This window comes from Heptranchias perlo, chromosome 40 (assembly GCF_035084215.1).
Source record: "Heptranchias perlo isolate sHepPer1 chromosome 40, sHepPer1.hap1, whole genome shotgun sequence".
Classification (NCBI taxonomy): domain Eukaryota; kingdom Metazoa; phylum Chordata; class Chondrichthyes; order Hexanchiformes; family Hexanchidae; genus Heptranchias; species Heptranchias perlo.
Window position 1 is genome coordinate 12,075,322 of NC_090364.1, and position 22,102 is coordinate 12,097,423.

Genomic DNA, 22,102 nt, shown 5'->3' on the forward strand with positions numbered 1-22,102 from the left:
CATTACAACAGTGACTGCACTTCAAAAAGTGGCTGTCAGGCACTTTGGGACATTCTGTAGGATGTGAAAGGCGTTATCTATAAATTGTTATTACATGGGATCCTGGGAATTTTACCCCTGTTTTAAGGGATCAGGATCCACAATTCCATCCATTTTTCTACGGACACAGGATGTCATTGACCCTCTCGACAAAGGGACTGCTCTCCCCTTTGTACAGGGCCACATTGGTGACTAGCTACTTCAAACTCTGTTCCTATAAGATGGGATCGGGATCTATTACTGGCATTTTGGGGATTGCATTCTGCGACTCCGTCCATTGTTCCATGAAAAGCAACATTATTTTGCATTGTGTAACATAAAGATAGAGGGAGATATCCTTGCTAATTTGCAAATTTAACAAATAGTCCCCCAACCCTGAGTAGCCAGGATTTTGAGCTAAGGAGGGGCAGGATTAAAATTCCACATCAAGCTCCACGGAGAGGGCACTGCCAACCATTCAGTGTTGGTGCCAGTGTTAGGGACCCCTCCTTCAATTCTTCCTACTGCACCCTCTTTCACTTATCTCCCCCCGCCCCTCCAACCCACTGATGGCACATTGTACAACACAGCTGATAATAAATGCAGTATACTTTACAGTGCTTCTTTTCAAATCCCTCCATGGCCTCACCCCCTCCCTATCTCTGTAACCCCCTCCAGCCCTACAACCCCCTGAGATCTCTGCGCTCCTCCAATTCTGGCCCCTTGCGCATCCCCGATTTTCATCGTTCCACCATTGGCGGCCGTGCCTTCAGCTGCCTAGGCCCTAAGCTCTGGAATTCCCTCCCTAGACCTCTCCGCCTCTCTCTCCTCCTTTAAGACTCTCCTTAAAACCTACCTCTTTGACCAAGCTTTTAGTCACCTGTCCTAATATCTCCTTATGTGTCTCGGTGTCAAATTTTGTTTGATAATCGCTCCTGTGATGAGCCTTGGGATGTTTTACTATGTTAAAGGCGCTATACAAATGCAAATTGTTGTCACCGTGGAAGATCAGGGGTCATTTTTATTACAGGTGCCGATTCTGTAACACAACCTTACGTTTTGATGCAATTCTCCCCTCAGAGAGAAAAAAACAGGTTTGCCAAACACTACATGGTGAAAACATGCCCCTTTAACCGGCAGTATCTCCACCCCCTCCCTCCACACACCGAATACTCTTCTATTGGCAGCTCCATCGTCGGGGGGGGGGGGAATTAAAGGGCTAGTTTGATGACTGGAGCTGTAACGATCTCCTAAACTGTTCGAAAGGAGCTCTCTGTACATTTACCAGTGTCACATTGTTCTGCTGCGTTCAGCTGCAGAATGACTATTTATTGCTGATCTAAGCACAGTTTTATTCATGAATCAACCCCAGTAGATTGTCCCCGACCTCTGTGCTGGTGAGTACACAACTCCCCTGTGTAAAATACATATACACTTCACTCCTCTTAATCCAAAGTTACTTTATTCAAATTATCTGAAAATTCATCTCCAGCATGAAATTCCCATTGTGCTGTTATTTACATCGTTTAGTTCAAATTATTGGATAATTTGATTTTTTTTTTGGGGGGGGGATGAATCAGCTTTGAATTATCAGGAGTAGACTGGATACAGGAGTGAGCTGTACAGTACAAGAGTGAAGTGTCCCCTTGTGCCTGGGGTGCACTGTGCAGGTAGAGAGAGAGAGAAACTATTTCCTCTGGTGGGAGAGTCCAGAACAAGGGGGCTTAACCTTAAAATTAATGCTGGGCCATTCAGGGGTGATGTCAGGAAGCACTTCTTCACACAAAGGGGAGTGGAAATCTGGAACTCTCTCCCCCAAAAAGGCTGGGGTGGGGGGGGTGGGGTCATAGAACATTTCAAAACTGAGATTGAGGTTGTTAGGTGAGGGTATTAAGGATTACGGAACCAAGGCCGGTAGATACAGGTCAGCCATGATCTAACTGAATGGCAGAACAGGCTCGAGGGTCTGAATGGCCAACTCCTGTTCCTATTTTCCAATGTAAAGGAGCTGACACTGAGACCCATGCTGGTCATACAGTTCTAAATGGGAGTTAATTGTCCCCTTTTACTGGGAATGTATTGTACGGGTACAGGAGCTGACACTGACCCACATACGAGGTGTTAAGTACCAGATAAGAGTGAGTTGTCCCTTTGTACCTGGTGTACTGTACATGTACAGAGCTGACACTGAGCCACATCTGAATGGTACCGTACCAGACATAGTCACCGTGCATACCGTGAATCTAATGTAATGTCCCAGTTCTTGATTATGCCACCTGAACAGGGAGAGGGTGATTCTGGTATCTTGGTGGTAGGGTGTATGTATTAAGTAGATCCTGTGAGAGGTCTCACACTTGCTGCCTGATGAACACACAGGTTCCATGAATGGCAGTAGGCCAGTTACTCAGTAATTAATGGTGTCAGTCTCTGCAGAAGACCTGAGTCATTGATCAGGATTTATTGTATCTCACCCCTGGGGCTCCATTCTGCAATGGGAGTTCCTGGAGATTGGCCTTGTCACTATCTTCTGAACTTCAATCAGGTAAGAAAGAAAGAAATACTTACATTTATATAGCGCTGTTCAGGTCATTTCAAAGTACTTCACAGCCAGTGAGGTCGCTGTTGTTACAGAGGCAGAGGTGGCAGCCAATATGCGCACAGCAAGATCCCACAAGCAGCAAATGAGATAAATGACCATTCACTTTGGTTTGGTGGCATTGGTCGATGGGATTGGAATAACTCCCTGCTTCTCCTCAAAAACAGTAGCATGGGATCTTTTACATTCACCCAAATATGAAAATCTAGTCAAACGATGGTCTGATTTGCATCATTGGCAGGTGATTTGCTTGATCACATCATTATTACACGGCAGCCTGCCTGTCCCAGTGATCCAATGTCATTTCCCTGGAATTTTTTGGACGGTTCAAAAGCAGGAAGAATCAAGGGGGGGGGAGATAAAAAAGCAACATTTTGACAAAAATCAGAAATAATCTGCACACAACCCGTCCTGGTTAGCTGGTAATCGTTTCCACTTTTATTACATAGCAGTACCCAAAATTTACAACGCAGAAACAGGCCATTCGGCCCAACTAGTCTATAACGGTGTTTATGCTCCACACGAACCTCCTCACACCCTATTTCATCTAACTCTATCTGCATATCCTTCTATTCCTTTCTCCCTTATGTACTTATCTGGCTGCCCCTTAAAAGCATCCGTGCTATTCACCTCAATTACTCCATGTGGTAGCAAGTACCATACTCGAGCCACTCTTTGGGTAAAGAAGTTTCTCCTGAATTCCCTATTGAATTTATTGGTGACTATCTTATATTAACGGCCCCTAGTTTTGGACTCCCCCACAAGTGGAAACATCTTCTCCATGTCTACCCCAGCAATGACCATCTCCAACAAGAGAGTCTGGCCACCTCCCCTTGACATTCAATGGCATTGCCATCGCCGAGTCCCCCACCATCAACATCCTGGGGGTCACCATTGACCGGAGGCTTGGCTGGAGCAGCCATATAAATACTGTGGCTACAAGAGCAGGTCAGAGGCTGGGTATTCTGCAGCAAGTGACTCACCTCCTGACTCCCCAAAGCCTTTCCACCAACTACAAGGCACAAGTCAGGAGTGTGATGGAATACTCTCCACTTGCTTGGATGAGTGCAGCTCCAACACTCAAGAAGCTCGACACCATCCAGGACAAAGCAGCCTGCTTGATTGGCACCCCATTCACTCCCTTCACCATCGGCGCACAGTGGCTGCAGTGTGTGCCATCCACAGGATGCACTGCAGCAACTCGCCAATGTTTCTTCGACAGCACCTCCCAAACCCGCGACCTCTACCACCTAGAAGGACAAGGGCAGCAGGCACATGGGAACAACACCACCTGCACGTTCCCCTCCAAGTCACACACCATCCCGACTTGGAAATATATCGCCGTTCCTTCATCGTCGCTGGGTCCAAATCCTGGAACTCCCTTCCTAACAGCACTGTGGGAGAACCTTCACCACACGGACTGCAGCGGTTCAAGGAGGCGGCTCACCACCACCTTCTCAAGGGCAATTAGGGATGGGCAATAAATGCCGGCCTCGCCAGCGATGCCCACATCCCATGAACGAATAAAAAAAAACTCCTTCATAATTTTAAAGACTTCCATTAGGTCACCCCTCAGACTTATTTTTTTCTAGAGAAAAGAGGCCCAGCCTGATCAGTCTATCCTGATAGTTATAACCTCTCAGTTCTGATATCATCCTTGTAAATCTTTTTTGCACCTTCTCTTGATCATTATCCTGATGATCTGGGGCTAGTGGATGTAATGTACCTGTAATGAATCTGTAATCAATAATCTGTAGTGAATGTAATGCAATGAGGCACTCTAGAATGTCATGAACTGTAATTATGTACAATGTGTTGATTGAACTGTACTTGATGTAACCTGCAAATTGTACAATCTGTATTGTGTATGTTTGGAATGTGATATGACAACTGTATTGTATGTATTGCTGCAAATTTTATGAATAAAGTATATTTTTTGAAAAAAAAAGATTATCTGGGGCTAGTGGGCTTCAGAATCAGTTGGGATCAGTAATCAGGTTACGAGGTGGAAGGAGCCTGTTTTGGGCATCAGATGCAGCAACTACACTGCTGATTCAGGCAACATGAAAAAAGAAAAATGGATTTTTATCAGAAGGTAGAGAAACACAAAAAAAGTGAAAATTCGAGTGAAGATCGGAAAAACCAGTTATTGTGCACAAGGGGATAAACTAATAATGTGGACTAATAATATAACACTCACTCAGTGATTTTTCTGCACAGAAGGCAAAAACATAAAGAAGTGGTAGAGGCCTTACAGTAGGCCTCAGTGTACGAACATACAAATTAAGAGCAGGAGTAGGCCATTCGGTCCCTCGAGCCTGCTCTGCCAATTGATAAGATCATGGCTGATCTGATTGTGACCTCAACCCTACTTTCCCGTCCACCTACTATAACCTTTGACTCCCTCGTTAATCAGGAATCTATCTGACTCAGCCTTAAAAATATTCAGTGACCCTGCCTCCACCGCTCTCTGGGGAAGAGAGTTCCACAGACTCACGACCCTCTGAGAGAAAAAATTTTTCCTCATCTCCGTCTTAAATGGGAGAGCCCTTATTTTTAAACTATGGCCCCTAGTTCTAGTCTCTCCCACTAGTCTCACCTCAGCATCTACCCCTTCTAGTCCCCTCAGGACCTGGTCAAGGTAGGGAAATCAGCCAGGGTTCTACCTTCCTTTAGCTATTCACTGACTTCTTCTGGAAAGTTGTACGGGTATGGTAGCGTAGTGGTTATGTAACGCAAAATGTGAGTTCAAATCCCACTGTGAGAATTTGAATTCAGTTTTAAAAAAAGCTGGGATCAGTAGAAGTGACCATGAAGCTGTCGGATTGTTGTGGAACCCCAACTGATTCTCCGATGTCCTTTAGGGAAGGAAACCTGCCGTCCTTACCCGGTCTGGGCCTATATGTGACTCCAGTCCCAAACCAACGTGGTTGACTCTTAACAGCCCTCTGAAGTGGCCTAGCAAAAGCCACACAGTTGTATCAAACCGCCAACCAGCAGTCCAAGAAAAAGGCCCACCACCACCTTCTGAGGGCATCTAGGGATGGGCGATAAATGCCAGCCTCGCCAGCGACACCTACATCTTGAGAATGAGTAAAACAAAAAGTGTGTGCTGTTGTCAGGTGTTGGCTGTGACACCCTCCATGGTCAAATAGCCGGGAATGCTGCCTAAGCTCGCTCATGAAGAATGGCCACTTGGAGTGAGGTACCAGAGATCTGCTGGCATCCGTGGAACCGTCCACCCAGCCTGAATCTGCACCTTTGGGGGAGGGAAGGCCAAAGAGAGGAAAAGAGCAGACGCCATGACACGTTGGAGGGGGGGGGGGCGGTGATATTCAACTTCGGTAGGCGGCGCAAAATGCGGAGTAGCAAGAAGTGGTAGAGGCCTTACAGCAGGCTGCCCGTGATACACCCTGCCCTGATTTATACCCCCCACCCAAGTTAAAACCCACCTGGTATCCGGTTCGTCCCGCCCAGTGGTTTAAGCAGAGGGCCGCGGTGGGGAAAGAGTTAAAATGCTGCTGAAGGAAGCGTTTAAAGCTGTTTTCAGTGTAAATAGGACATGTGACTTCAATTAGGTTGCCTGGCGACTGAATAGATGTATTTTTTTCAAAGTCTTAGGACCACCCAGTGCTTCTGCAGGCCTGGTGAGTCAGAGCGACAGGGACAGTGGACAGGCTGAGCAATATCGTGTTCACTCCCTGATACACCCTGCACCCTCACTCGCGAACGGACAGAGAGCATTCCCACTCCAGCCCCCGCCCCTCGCCCTACAACATTCCGTGCTGGTGGGATCCTGCTCCTCCAGGGGCGTCGGGGAATCCGGGAGAAGTCTCTCCTGGAAAAGCTTACGTCGGGGAACAGCTGGAGACCACGCTTTCCTGCTGCTGCAGGAATATCCCAAGGCCCGTGTGCCTCTTTGTGAGTGAGCCCTGGTTGGTCGTCCATCAAACTGCGTAAAGAAAGAGCTTCGCAAGAGAATTACAGATAAGGAAGGCCATTTGGCCCATCTTGGACGGATCCTATCACCTCCCCGCCCCACCCCGCTCATTGCAGTATCCAATTGTCTCGTAAACGATTCTCGGCTTTTTGCCTTCATTGGTCCATCTAGAACTTTATTCCACATGTTCATCACAGGAAAAGAATTTCCTGATATCCGGCCTAAAATGACCTTTTACTATTCTGATCACGTGTTCCCTAGTTCTACCTTTAATTTGATTTGAAACAATATTCCAAGTTAACTTTTTCTATGACCTTAACAATCTTGTACACCCCTAGAAGACCATCTCTCAGAGGCCTCCCTTCCAGCCCCTCCTCGTAAATCGGACTCCCTGACACTGAGGATCAGCCTCGTGGCTCTTCTCTGCACTGCCTCCTGCAGTTGAATGTCTCCCTTGTTTCTGGGTGACCAGATGTTCAAGGTGCAGTCTAACCAGAGCTCGATGAAGTTTGATCATCGCCTCTTCTGACTTATATTCCACTGTTTTGGCAAAAAAAGCCATGAGGAGAAATCTTTTTACGCAGCGAGTTGTTTGATCTGGAATGCACTGCCTGAAAGGGCGGTGGAAGCAGATTCAATAGTAACTTTCGAAAGGCAATTGGATGTGCACTTAAAAAGGAAACATTTGCAGGGCTATGGGGAGAGAGCAGGGGAGTGGGACTAATTGATAGCTCTTTCAAAGAGCTGGCACAGGCATGACGGGCCGAATGGTTTCCTTCTATGCTCTATGATTCTACATACTATGGGCTTTGTTGATTGCTGCTTTGTATCGGTTGGACATGTTTAGCATTGAGCCTGTTAAGACTCCTAGGGCTTACTTAGAATAGGCTCAGTATGTAAGTACACCACTCTCTCTGGGATCAGACTGTGACTCCAGTCAGGATGAATCCCGACTGTTGGGGCCCTATGTGAAATCGTTGTATCATGCGACTACCAGGATGGAAGAAGGCGATCTCGATGGACCCTGGTCTTTTTTCATCTAGCAATTCCTAGTACTCTCGCAGCTGAGGCAGAAAGTCGTGGGTTCAGGTCCCACTTGAGCACTTCAGTGCAGTACTGAGGGAGTGCTGCACTGTCAAAGGTGCCGCCCTTCGAATGAGATGTTCAACCGATGACCCATCTTCCCTCTCAGTCGGATGTAAAAGATTCCCATGGCACTATTCGAAGAGGAGCAGGAGAGTTCTCCCCGGTGTCCTGGGCCAATATTTATCCCTCAACCAACATCATTAAAACAGATTATCTGGTCATCATCACGTTGCTGTTTGTGGGATCTTGCTGTGCGCAAATTGTCAACCTTTTTTCCTACATTACAACAGTGACTACACTTCAAAAGTACTTCACTGGCATTGAGGCGCATTGGAGCGTCCTGAGGTCGTGAAAGTCGCTATATAAATGCAAATTCTTTCTTTTATTCCTGTGACATGAGTCCTGTTAAGGACAATATTACTGTTGAGGGGAGGGGATATTCTCAATGTACCCCTTTCCCCCAAAAAAGGGGGGAAATCAAAGATCTTTCGCACAGGGTTAATCTCAAATAGGAAGGTCCCAGGCTTGACTCTTGGTCTGGACTGAGTTAGTTGGTTTGAAACGGGATGGTCATCAGCATGAACCACAGCATCTATGGGCCTGGGTCAGCCGGATGGAGGAGGGGCCAGCCTGGGTTCCTGCTCCTGAAGCCTTCCAGTGATCCTGGTGTGCATAGACATCAGGTGAGAACAGGGATCACTTTATGGCTGTGATGCCCCCAGAGTTGAATAGCCTGCCGACACTGTTGCCTGGGTTCATACCCGAAGAATGAGATACCAGAGGGTTGCTGGTGCCCTGTGGAGCCGTATCCAGCAAAGGGGCAGCACTTTCGGAAGAGAAGAGGCATCATACGGCTCGCTCCCCTTGATATGAGTGGACAGCCTGTACAACGTGCTTCTAATATGCACAGTCTCCCAGATTACCATCAAACCCATCCTGGAGCCCTTTCCTGCCTTTTCCCTTGTGTGCGGAGTAAACGCAAGCCAAGAGAAGCAGGGAAGCAACTCAGTTATTCTATCATTTTGCTGAATAGAAATCCAGTTGCTCCATCTGGTTGGGTTTGGGTGAGGGGGGCCCCTCATTCCACAGCGGGCCCCGCGATCTGACAGTCCCTGGTTTGGTGGCAGGATGTGGAGATCTGTCCTGTTCTGTACAGCAGCCCGCGTCCCAGTGAACGAGCAGCTTTCCTCATTTCTCCTTCCTGCCCCGCGGTTGTTTTCTACGTGAATTCTACGACTTCCCTCCGACACGGGAACGCTGGTTCGGAGCCAGCCTGAGGTAAAAAGGGGTCAAATTTGGCAATGTTTCTGCGAATATGTGCAAACAGCAAACCCCAAGACCCTACAAAAGTGCAGCGCGTCCAAGTATTTACGTGATAACTTCCTTTCGGAAATAGTTCTCACGTTCCTGGTGTCGTATAGTTCCACTGGCACTTATTCCGACAGGTCTGCCCCTCAGCCGTTGCCCGCACTTTCCAGCAGGGGGCACTGGGTAGCGATCTGGGGCAGGAAGCTCCCCACCCCTCCCCCCTCCCCCCACCCCTCCCCCCTCTCCCCACCCCTCCCCCCTCCCCCCACCCCTCCCCCCTCCCCACCCCCTCCTCCACCCCACCTCCTCCCCCCTCCCCCCACCCCTCCCCCCTCCCCCCACCCCTCCCCCCTCCCCACCCCCTCCTCCACCCCACCTCCTCCCCCCTCCCTCCCCCCACCCCTCCCCCTCCCCCCACCCCTCCCCCTCCCCCCTCCCCACTCCCTCCCCACCCCCTCCCCCCTCCCCTCCCCCCTCCCCCCCTCCCCACCCCCTCCCCCCTTTGCCCCCTTCGCCCAGGAGCCCGTTGTAGCACCCCCTGGCTGAAATCAGCTAACAGCACAGACCGAGAACCTCCCCAGTTCCCATGGCGACTGCCCACCGAGCCTTTGGGGGTCTCAAGCTTCTTTGTTTTCGGGACTAGGCCGCAGGATAATCAGGCGGGGCGGCAGAGGGTCGCTGTTTAGAGGCTAAGTTAAGGGAACTTGGCATCCTTTTCCAAAAAGTAGTCAATGAGCCTGGCATCGGATTAGTCATTGAGGAAAAAAATCAGCTTGCTGTGATTAAATGGAGTGAATAAACCGTGGAAAGCTGTCAGTGAGACAATGGGTGGAGAGAGTTTGATGCTGTCATTAGTCACCGGGCTTTCAGATTACACACAGTTCCCAGATGCGGGGGAATTCCAGGACTGATCAAAATTTCCAAAGCTGCTGGCCCCCTGTTGATGAACCATCGATGATTTAAAACTATACGACCTCGAAATTGGGCAGCACAGCGCCCATTTATCAGGCGCTAATCGACCTCCAATATGGCGGGTACGAAGCACACGCTCATTACGAGGCAGAGGTGCGCTGTCCGCCATTTTGGTAAAGACCAAAATCATCGGCATGCAGTGCCCACACCTGAAACTGCAGCCCCCATGTGGCCAAATACGGGCACGCCCGAATCTCCAGGCCTATGTTTTTCTCGTCAGCCGAATTTCCGACGTGTGGAAACTCGTTGCCCTGTTTAAGGGTCTCCAAACCAAGCACCTGTGATTACCAGGTGAGCAGTTTAACTTGTTATATAATTAGCCAACAAAAAAAAAACTAGCTTTATTACTAACATAAATTAACTTTATGTAGGGGGCGTCTGAAGCTAGAGGCTATAAATACAAGAAAGTCACCAATAAATAATTCAGGAGAAACTTCTGTACTCAGAGAGTGGTTAGAGTGTGGAATTTAAGGAGTAGTTAAGGTGAATAGCAGAGATGCATTTAAGGGGAAGTTAGATAAACACATGAGGGAGAAAGGAATAGAAAGATATGCTGGCAGGGTGAGATGAAATAGAGTGGGAGAAGGCTCTTGTGGAGCATAAACACCGGCATAGACCCGTTGGGCCGAATGGCCTGTTTCTGTGCGGTAAATTCTATGTAATTCTATGTAATGAGATTCAGCCGGTCTGCTCCTGTGTATCTCACTGTCAGCTCCTGTGTATGGACAGTATAACTGGGTGAAAGGGAACGATTCACACCTATCTGGTACCGTACAGCTTGTATGTGTCTCACTGTCGGCTCCTGTATGTACAATACAAACCTGGTCAAAGGGAACGATTCCCACACACCTGGTATTGTACTGTGTGTGTCTCAGTGACAACTCCTGTACATGGACAGTACACAGCGGGCAGAAGGGAACGATCCACTCCTGTCTGGTACGCGATGGGAGGGAGGGTGACTTCGATGTAACACTAGTGACTGAGCTAATCGGATAAACACAAATACGTTGGGAGGAAAAGTTTGCACAAAAAACAAAATTACTCCAACTTTTTTCACTGCCAATTGAGCAAGTTGGGTTGCTATGCAACGAGCATTAAAAACAGGAAATCTTGTGTTTAAACTCCAGTGGGTGGACCACTTCTGTTTGTTTAAATCTTAAACAGGAAATGGAATGTTTCTCCATATTAATTGTATTTTTTGTGTTTACTTATTGAACATGTCAAATTTTAATTCAATGCCAGCCAGAGTTTTATTTTTTCCCAGGTATTTCCAGCCATCTTCATAATCTGTTTGGGAATTTCCTGTCAGAGAATTCTCCTTTTTGCTCTATTTATGCCTCTCGCTAGCAAATGTTCCTGGTTTTCTCCACCTCCCCTCACCTGGTGGAACGGCCCCACACTGCGGGAGTGATCTCTCTGTCTCACACTGCGAGAGTGATCTCTCTCTCTGCCCCACTCTGCGGGAGTGATCTCTCTCTCTGTCCCACACTGCGGGAGTGATCTCTCTGTCCCACACTGCGGGAGTGATCTCTCTCTCTCTCTGCCCCACACTGCGGGAGTGATCTCTCTGCCCCACACTGCGGGAGTGATCTCTCTGTCTCACACTGCGAGAGTGATCTCTCTCTCTGCCCCACTCTGCGGGAGTGATCTCTCTCTCTGTCCCACACTGCGGGAGTGATCTCTCTGCCCCACACTGCGGGAGTGATCCGTCTCTCTGCCCCACACTGCGGGAGTGATCCCTCTCTCTGCCCCACTCTGCGGGAGTGATCTCTCTCTCTGCCCCACACTGTAGGAGTGATCTCTCTGCCCCACACTGCGGGAGTGATCTCTCTCTCTGTCCCACTCTGCGGGAGTGATCTCTCTCTCTCTGTCCCACTCTGCGGGAGTGATCTCTCTCTCTGTCCCACACTGCGGGAGTGATCTCTCTCTCTGCCCCACACTGCGGGAGTGATCTCTCTGTCCCACTCTGCGGGAGTGATCTCTCTCTCTGTCCCACTCTGTGGGAGTGATCTCTCTCTCTGTCCCACACTGCGGGAGTGATCTCTCTGCCCCACACTGCGGGAGTGATCTCCCTCTCTGCCCCACTTTGCGGGAGTGATCTCTCTCTCTGTCCCACACTGTAGGAGCGATCTCTCTCTCTGCCCCACTCTGCGGGAGTGATCTCTCTCTCTGTCCCACACTGTAGGAGTGATCTCTCTCTCTGTCCCACACTGCGGGAGTGATCTATCTCTCTGACCCACACTGCGGGAGTGATCTCTCTCTCTCTTTCTGTCCCACACTGCAGGAGTGATCTCTCTCACTCTGCCCCACACTGCAGGAGTGATCTCTCTCTCCGTCGCACTCTGCAGGAGTGATCTCTCTCTCTGTCCCACCCTGTAGGAGTGATCTCTCTCTCTGACCCACACTGCGGGAGTGATCTCTCTCTCTGACCCACTCTGCGGGAGTGATCTCTCTCTCTGTCCCACACTGCGGGAGTGATCTCTCTCTCTGCCCCACACTGCGGGAGTGATCTCTCTCTCTGTCCCACTCTGCGGGAGTGATCTCTCTCTCTCTGTCCCACTCTGTGGGAGTGATCTCTCTCTCTGTCCCACACTGCGGGAGTGATCTCTCTGCCCCACACTGCGGGAGTGATCTCCCTCTCTGCCCCACACTGCGGGAGTGATCTATCTCTCTGACCCACACTGCGGGAGTGATCTCTCTCTCTCTCTCTGTCCCACACTGCAGGAGTGATCTCTCTCTCTCTGCCCCACACTGCAGGAGTGATCTCTCTCTCCGTCGCACTCTGCAGGAGTGATCTCTCTCTCTGTCCCACACTGTAGGAGTGATCTCTCTCTCTGACCCACACTGCGGGAGTGATCTCTCTCTCTGACCCACACTGCGGGAGTGATCTCTCTCTCTCTCTGTCCCACACTGTAGGAGTGATCTCTCTCTCTCTGTCCCACACTGCGGGAGTGATCTATCTCTCTGACCCACACTGCGGGAGTGATCTCTCGCTCTCTCTGTCCCACACTGCAGGAGTGATCTCTCTCTCTCTCTGCCCCACACTGCAGGAGTGATCTCTCTCTCTCTCTGCCCCACTCTGCGGGAGTGATCTCTCTCTCTGTCCCACACTGTAGGAGTGATCTCTCTCTCTGACCCACACTGCGGGAGTGATCTCTCTCTCTGACCCACACTGCGGGAGTGATCTCTCTCTCTCTCTGTCCCACACTGTAGGAGTGATCTCTCTCTCTCTGTCCCACACTGCGGGAGTGATCTATCTCTCTGACCCACACTGCGGGAGTGATCTCTCTCTCTCTCTGTCCCACACTGCAGGAGTGATCTCTCTCTCTCTCTCTGCCCCACACTGCAGGAGTGATCTCTCTCTCTCTCTGCCCCACTCTGCGGGAGTGATCTCTCTCTCTGTCCCACACTGCAGGAGTGATCTCTCTCTCTGTCGCACTCTGCAGGAGTGATCTCTCTCTCTGTCCCACACTGTAGGAGTGATCTCTCTCTCTGACCCACACTGCGGGAGTGATCTCTCTCTCTCTCTCTGTCCCACACTGTGGGAGTGATCTCTCTCTCTCTGCCCCACACTGTAGGAGTGATCTCTCTCTCTGTCCCACACTGCAGGAGTGATCTCTCTCTCCGTCGCACTCTGTGGGAGTGATCTCTCTCTCGGTGGAAACAAGCATTGTAACCCAGAGCAACGATTGAGTCCAGGTGCTTCCTGTATGGTGCTGTTCAGACAAAGCTTCATTACCTTTAAACCTTCGGGGTGGGGGTGGCCATTCCCCTTTAATCACTCGCTGATTATAACATTTACAGGATGTTCTGAGCCTGAAGATCTGAAGATTTGTTTTGTTTCCAAAAGGCCCATCTTTACCGAAAAGGAACTTCAACACTCTCCAAACACACAGCTTCCTTGTTTGTGTTCAGGACTGGGGAGTGTGGCGGGAAATGAAGAAACAAAAGATCACTGTGTGGGAGGTGTCCAATTTCATGGTTAGCAATTGTGAGGAGATGTTTGGATGTGTTACAGGGTCTGATGTCTGGTACACACAGCCAGTGTACCCCAGGATAGTGTCTGGTACACACAGCCAGTGTACCTCAGGATCGTGTCTGGTACACACAGCCAGTGTACCTCAGGATAGTGTCTGGTACACACAGCCAGTGTACCTCAGGATAGTGTCTGGTACACACAGCCAGTGTACCTCAGGATAGTGTCTGGTACACACAGTCAGTGTACCTCAGGATCGTGTCTGGTACACACAGTCAGTGTACCTCAGGATCGTGTCTGGTACACACAACCAGTGTAACTCAGGATAGTGTCTGGTACACACAGCCAGTGTACCTCAGGATCGTGTCTGGTACACACAGCCAGTGTACCTCAGGATAGTGTCTGGTACACACAGCCAGTGTACCTCAGGATAGTGTCTGGTACACACAGTCAGTGTACCTCAGGATCGTGTCTGGTACACACAGCCAGTGTACCTCAGGATCGTGTCTGGTACACACAACCAGTGTAACTCAGGATAGTGTCTGGTACACACAGTCAGTGTACCTCAGGATCGTGTCTGGTACACACAGCCAGTGTACCTCAAAATAGTGTCTGGTACACACAGCCAGTGTACCTCAGGATCGTGTCTGGTACACACAGCCAGTGTACCTCAGGATAGTGTCTGGTACACACAGTCAGTGTACCTCAGGATCGTGTCTGGTACACACAGCCAGTGTACCTCAGGATCGTGTCTGGTACACACAGTCAGTGTACCTCAGGATCGTGTCTGGTACACACAGCCAGTGTACCTCAGGATAGTGTCTGGTACACACAGTCAGTGTACCTCAGGATCGTGTCTGGTACACACAGCCAGTGTACCTCAGGATCGTGTCTGGTACACACAGTCAGTGTACCTCAGGATCGTGTCTGGTACACACAGCCAGTGTACCTCAGGATAGTGTCTGGTACACACAGTCAGTGTACCTCAGGAACGGATCCTGTCTGGTACACACAGCCAGTGTACCTCAGGGTCGTGCTAGTACACGCAGCCAGTGTACCTCAGGATCTGAGGTCTGGTACACACAGCCAGTGTTTCTCAAGCGGTGTCAGCACACACACAGGCCTAGAAATCAGATCGTGCCCAAAAACAGCCGTGTTGTGGGGGAGGGGGGGGAGGATTGTGTAACAACTCGAGGAATAAATGACTGAAGGAAGGAGAGAGTGGGCACTAGAGGTTCTCTGATGCTGCATTGGAGGCCTTGGTGCAGGCAGTGGATAGAAGGAGGGGCATCCTCTTCCCTCCAGGGGCAGAATGCCCCCCAGCCATTTACTCAAGAGGCTGTGGGAGGAGATTGCTGAGTATGTCAATGTCAGCAGCATTGCACCAAGGACATGGATACAATGCAAGAAAAAATTCAATGATCTAACTAGTGTTCTTAAGGTAAGAAGACTGCTAAAATACCTTCTCCTCACAGCTGCACCACTCACAGCCTCATTAATTACAACACTCACGTCACTCAAAACACTGCAGCACACGTCACAAAACCTTCTTCTCCTCATGCTCACACACTCACCAGTACTACAACCCTCATTTACCCACAGCTCACATTTCACACACACGCTGTCAGCTATTCGACCACGGTAGCCACATTCTCCAAACACTTCACAAGACTCTCACTCTCTTCTTTCTTGCCGGAGAAGGTCACACACGACACCAGGCAACAGGCGGAGGAGGAAGAGCCCGTCTGCGCACCCTCTTGCCCCTTTAAGAGAGCGTGCTGGCCGTCGTGGGAAGGAGCAGAGTGGCCCCGGTGACGCTGGAGGAGACTTTGCGCCGAGTGTCTTTACACCTAATCCTCTTTGTCTCTTCTCCCTCACCCCACACACTCTGTATGACAAGCTACAGATGGCTTTCAACACCCACTTCTTTCTCTCCGCTCTCCCTCACATCACAAGCTAACTCTTGTCTCTCTCTCTTTCATTTCAGCTGCTGAGAATATCAACGTCCCTCAGCCAGTGGAGGAAGAGGAGCCCAGCCTTCCGAAAGATGCTCCGTCACTTGATCTGACTCTCGCAAGCACCAGCTCAGATACTGGAACCACACGGACTCTAGAGGCTAGACTGGAAGAGGCATCTACACATGGTGACTCACCGGGCACGATAATGTTGCTTGTAGCATCACGGCTGTTATTGTCGGCCTGCTCAGCAGCTGTGCGCGGGCTCCTGACTGGAGTCTTTAGCCGTGTCCAGAGGGGGAAACCCTTGTCTTTTTAAAAAATATTCATTTTCGGGATGTGGGTGTCGCTGGCAAGGTCAGCATTTATTACCCATCCCAAGTTGACCTGACTGAGTGGCTTGTCTAGGCCACTTCAGAGTCAACCACATTGCTGCCACATATAAGCCAATCCAGGTTACCACAATTCAACAGCTTATTATTTCCAGATTTTTTAAACACAATGCAAATTCTTAAACTGTCTTGGTGGGATTCGAACTCACATCCACAAGATTATTAGTTCAGGGGCTCTAAATTACTAGTCCAGTAACATAACCGCTACACTGCCACACCTATCTCCTAAATGCTAGCCTGCAACTTGTGTGGCCTGGTTGGAATAAAAGCGGCACAGAGGACTGGCACAGCATGAAAGAGTCATGATCGCTGCCGGGATAGTGGGCGTAGAGCTGCGTGATGAGCTCGCTGCCTGTGGTCGCAAACCAGCTGTACGTCAGGGGAGTGGAATCCCCCTTTGATTGAGAAAGACGCCAGGCTGGTGATGGGGAGCACGCTCGGCGATCTGCGTGCGGTCAATGGCACCTTGACCCTTGGGGAAGCCCGCAATGCGGGCGGAGCCTAGTGCTGTCTCTCGTCCTGCTTCGCTCTGTCCATTGGGAAGGAGGCGTAGGTGTTCCTCCTGGTGTGCAGAGCCTCGGCGACCTCCCTGATACATCTGTGGACTGCGAACTGTGAGATGTTACTGATGTCAGGAGCCCGTGGCATAAAAGTCAAGGGCCACGGCGACCTTGACAGCCACAGGCAGTGCTGGCCATGCCCTGGTTTATAGGCCCAAGTTGTGGCTGCAGCAGGTGATGTAGCCTCCTTGGTGAAGCGAAGGCACCTCAGACATTGGTCCTGAGTGAAGCCGATGTAGGAGAGATGCTCCCTGAAGACCCTCTATGGATATGGCCTCCTGTGCAGAGCCGTCCCCCTCCTCCTCCTACTCCTCCTCCCTCTTCTGGCAGCTGCTCCTGCTCTGTGGTGTCTTCCTTGCTGCTCCCCCTCGTCCTCCAGCAGCCCGATGAGACCACCCATGTCGGCAGCCAGACTGTTTCTCAGGCAAAGAGCAGCAAAATCTCTCTCTGTGGGGACAAAGTGAACTTCCCAGAGTGAAACAACACACTAAAAAACACCAAGCAGAAGTCAAGCAGCAGCAGGAAATACTAAACCAGCAACTAACCTGTAAGTACTGGATGATCCCTTTAAATAGCGCTGGTGAGGGGGCCTTCGTGCCGATTAGCGCCACGTTGTGCGGTGCGAGTTCAGCACGTGGAGAGTGAAGCGCTGGGGCGATCGGAAATCTAGAACGGGTCCTGCAAGAAGCGCAGGACCCTCATTTAAATATATTATTCTCTACTTGGAATGTTGCCAGCGTGCTGTCCAGTCCCCAGCACGGCCTCCTCTACCAATATGGCGGGCGGAGCATTCCCGGCTGGAGCCTATAGTCTGCAAAGGGATATTGACAGGTTAAGCGATTGGGCAAAAATTTGGCAGATGGAATATAATGTGGGAAAATGTGAAGTCATCCATTTTGGGAGGAAAAATAAAAAAGCAAAATATTATCTGAATGGAGAAATACTACAAAATGCTGCGGTACAGAGGGATCTGGGTGTCCTCGTACATGAAACACAAAAAGTCAACATACAGGTGCGGCAGGTAATCCGGAAGGCAAACGGAATATTGGCCTTTATTTCTAGGGGGATGGATTATAAAAGCAGGGAAGTCATGCTACAACTGTACAGGGTGCTGGTGAGACCACACCTGGAGTACTGCGTACAGTTCTGGTGCCCTTATTTAAGGAAGGACATACTTGCATTGGAGGCAGTTCAGAGAAGGCTCACTATGTTGATTCCGGGTATGGAAGGGTTGTCTTATGAGGAGAGATTGAACAGGTTGGGTCTATACTCATTGGAGTTTAGAAGAATGAGAGGAGATCTTATTGAAACATACAAGATTCTGAGGGGACTCGATAGGGGAGATGCTGAGAGGATGTTACCCCTCATGGGGGAATCTAAAACTAGGGGGCACAGTCTCAGAATAAGGGGTCACCCGTTTAAGACGGAAATGAGGAGGAATTTCTTCTCCCAGAGGGTCGTGAATCTTTGGAATTCTTTACCCCAAAAAGCTGTGGAGGCTGAGTCATTGAATACATTCAAGGCTGAATTAGACAAATTTTTGATCAGTGAGGGAGTCAAAGGATATGGGGAAAGGGCGGGAAAGTGGAGTTAAGGTAAAAAATCAGATCAGCCATGATCTCATTAAATGGCGGAGTAGGCTCAAGGGGCCGAATGGCCAACTCCTGCTCCTATCTCTTATGGTCTTATGCCACTTAGCATCCAAAAAATGGACATATTTCTAAGCCACGGTGTCAGCACGGGCAGCGCCAGAGGTGGAGTGGGTAGAATAATCTGGAGCAACGAAGGAAGGTCAGGACGGAAAGCCAACGAGGAAAGCGAGTGACGTCAGTGGGAGGGACACACCGACACAGGGAGGCCTGGCCTAAGAGACGGTGTAACTGGCCCTGTGGTATTTGTATTATTTTGCAGTCCCCTAATGATAACTCATGCCCTTCAGATCACAGGAGTAAGAGGGGTAAGTGGACTTCAGCTTAAAGGGATGCAGTTTACGTCAGGGAAGCGTTGAGACATCTCACTTAGAAACCGGGCAGTCTGGTCCTTTAGTGCTCCCAGTTGCGGGGGGTGGGGTCCAGGGAGAACCCCAGGACGCAAACACCAAGTGTCACTACGTGCTGGGTTTCTACCTGTGCAACACACTGAGAAAACTGGGTCTGGCCATGCTGGCCGAGCAGGCGCAGGACGTCCCATCCAGCTGGACCGTGCCCCCCCACCTGTCCCATGTGGTGAAGTTCCTGAGGAGGAACCCCTTCGACTGCAAGGCCGCGGTCAACACGAAACGTTCTCAGAGTCCTGCAAGGAACGGAGAGGGTGGACTTGATCGGTTCCTTCCCCGACCAGATGGCCGACGCCATTTGGCAGAACGTCTCATCGCTGGAACTGACCAACAGGCACCAGGATGTAGTCTGGATGGTGGTGAGAAAGGCCCTCCCAGTGCGGTCCTTCTAACACACACGGAATCTCAGCGCCACTGCGAGCTGCCCTCGAGGCTGTGACGGGGAGGAGACCGTCTCCCACCTCCTGATGGGCTGCCCCTTTGCGCGGAGGGTGTGGAGAGAGATGCGTTGGTATCTGTCCCAGTTCATCCCAAATAGTTCGGTAACACAGGACGCTGTGCTCTACAGTCTGTTCCCAGGGACAGATATCACCTGCGGCTGGAAGACCATCAACTCGGTGAAGGAGGCCCTTTGGCCCATCCGAAACCTGCTGGTCTTCCAGCTGAAGGAGCTGTCCACGACCGAGTGTTGCCGACTGGCACACCCCAAGGTGCAGGAGTACGTGCTGCTGGACGCACTGAGGCGAGGTGCGACCTACGCAAAGGCTCTTTGAGGAAAGGCCACCGTTTAGAGCCCTCCCGCCATTGTATACCGAGGGGCTGGAATCAGGGAAAAACCCCCTCGGGCAGAATGTAAAATGATAAATGAATGTAACGAACTGCAGTGTATCTGTAACCGGTAACGACTGTAATGCAATGAGGCACCCTAGGGTGCCATGAGCTGTATGTACAATGTATGGTGAGTAACTGTATTTATTGTACTGTTGAATTGTTTTGTATGTACTGTTGCAAATTGTATGACCTGTATTGTAGTGTTTGAAGCATGACTTGAATTACATTGTATGTACCTATATAAATTTTATGAATAAAGTTTATTTTGAAATTAAAAGAAAGGAGGGGTCCAGGGAGAGCTCGGCTTTCCACGAGCAGGACTACCCGTTCACTTTCCTCTATCAGGACATCACAGCCAGATCCAGGTGTGAGATTGGGTGCAATTGCACCCCCATGAGATAAGATCCCTGGAATCTGCTGGGCTGGTGCACAGATAAGGGATTCAAATGACGCAGGAACAGCCTCCAGCTCTGTCTGGAAACCCAGCGGAGAAAGATTGAGCGATGAGCTTTGATCTGAGGGCTCCGTCGAGGTGCTTTGACGTTGCAATGATGCTGTCGACCCTCGACACACAGGGCCCCAGGATCGTGCATTTGACTTCAAAAGATAAGAAAGACTTGCCTTTATATAGCACCTTTCACGGTCTCAGGACATCCCAAAGCGTTTCACAGCCAATGAAGTAATCTTTTTGAAGTGTAGTCACTGTTGTAATGTAGGAAACACAACAGGCAATTTGTACACAGCAAGGTCCCACAAACAGCAACGTGATAATGACCAGATAATCTGTTTTTAGTGATGTTAGTTGAGGGATAAATGTTGACCAGGACATGGGAAGAACTCGCCTGCCCTTCAAATAGTGGCCGTGAGACCTTTTATAGCCACCTGAGAGGGCAGACGGGACCTCGGTTTAACGTCTCATCCAAAAGGCAACACCACCGACAGAGCAGCACGCCCTCAGAACTGTACTGGAATTTGTGCTGAAGTCTCTGAGGTGGGGCTTGAACCCATGACCTACTGACTCAGTGGTGAGAGTGACGCCCACTGAGCCATGGCTAAAACATTAGAATCTTACAACAGCAGGTTATAGTCCAACAATAGTCCATCACCGGCATCTCCACATCATAAAACATTAGATTTCACTCTGAACTGTAAACCTGCTGTTCCGACTGCAGTGGAGATCCAGCTTTTCCCTGGACCTCCTGACCTATGGCCAGGAGTGAGAGTTCCCTGGTTCACTTTATAAATGAAAGTGTTGCCATGACACAGGTGCGTAAGGACACCGGGCCACTTCCTGTGTGCTTGTTTCTTTTGAAATATTTTTATTGCATGCAGGGGAGGGAGTCTCCCACCCACTGCCTCTAAGCCCCGTCAGGCCGATTCCAAGAGCAGAATGTGTGCCTGTCAAGTCAGGCCCTGTCCTCGCCCATTGACAGGCCCCAGAACCTTCCGGCAGGTGTCCCCGGATTGTGTCGCGGAGCAGAGGTACTGACACAGGGTTCCCAACCCTCCCGTTTCCGGCGGGAGTCTACCGGAATGGGCGATTGGCCTCACAAGCACTGCTGCTCGTGACCCGGGGGAAACGGTCCTTGTCTGGGAATGCGCCGTGCCCTCGCAGCCAATTCCCGTTGTCTGGGCCCTGCGTTTTGTCACATCCCCTTTCGGGAGGACAAGGATTGGAGACGTCCCTCTTAGAGAACAGCAGTTGCTGAGAGAATACATCCCATAAATAGCTTGAGGAAAACAATCAGTAACTGGTTTGGATTTAGTGTTTGAGTTTAGCCTTAAAAGGTGTCCGCCTTGGTTCAGTGGGGCAGCACTTTTACCTCTGAGTCAGAAGGTTGTGGGTTTAAATCCCACTCCAGAGACTTGAGTACATAATCCAGGCTGGCACTCCAGTGTAGTACTGAGGGAGTGCTGCAATGTCTGAGGTGCTGCACTGCCTGAGGTGCTGTCTTTCAGATGAGATGTTAAACCGAGGCCCCGTCTGCTCCCTCAGTTCTGGTATCTTCCTTATAAATCTTGTTTGCACTTTCTCCAGTGCCTCTATATCCCTTTTGTAATATGGAGACCAGAACTGTGCACAGTGTGGTCTAACCAAGGTTCGATACTAGTTTAACGTAACTTCTCTGCTTTTCAATTCTATTCCTCTTGAAATGAACCCCAGTGCTTTGTTTGTATTTTTTTATGGCCTTGTTAACCCGTGTTGCTACTTTTAGTGATTTGTGATTTGAGACCAGAACTGCACACAGTATGGTCTAACCAAGGATCCATTTAAATTTAACATTCCCTCCCTACTTTTGGATTCTTTTCCTCTTAAAATTAACCCCAGTACCTTGTTTGCACCCTTTATGACCTTATCAACTTTGTACGTACTTTTAACGATTTACGTATCTGTAATCCCAGATCTCTTTA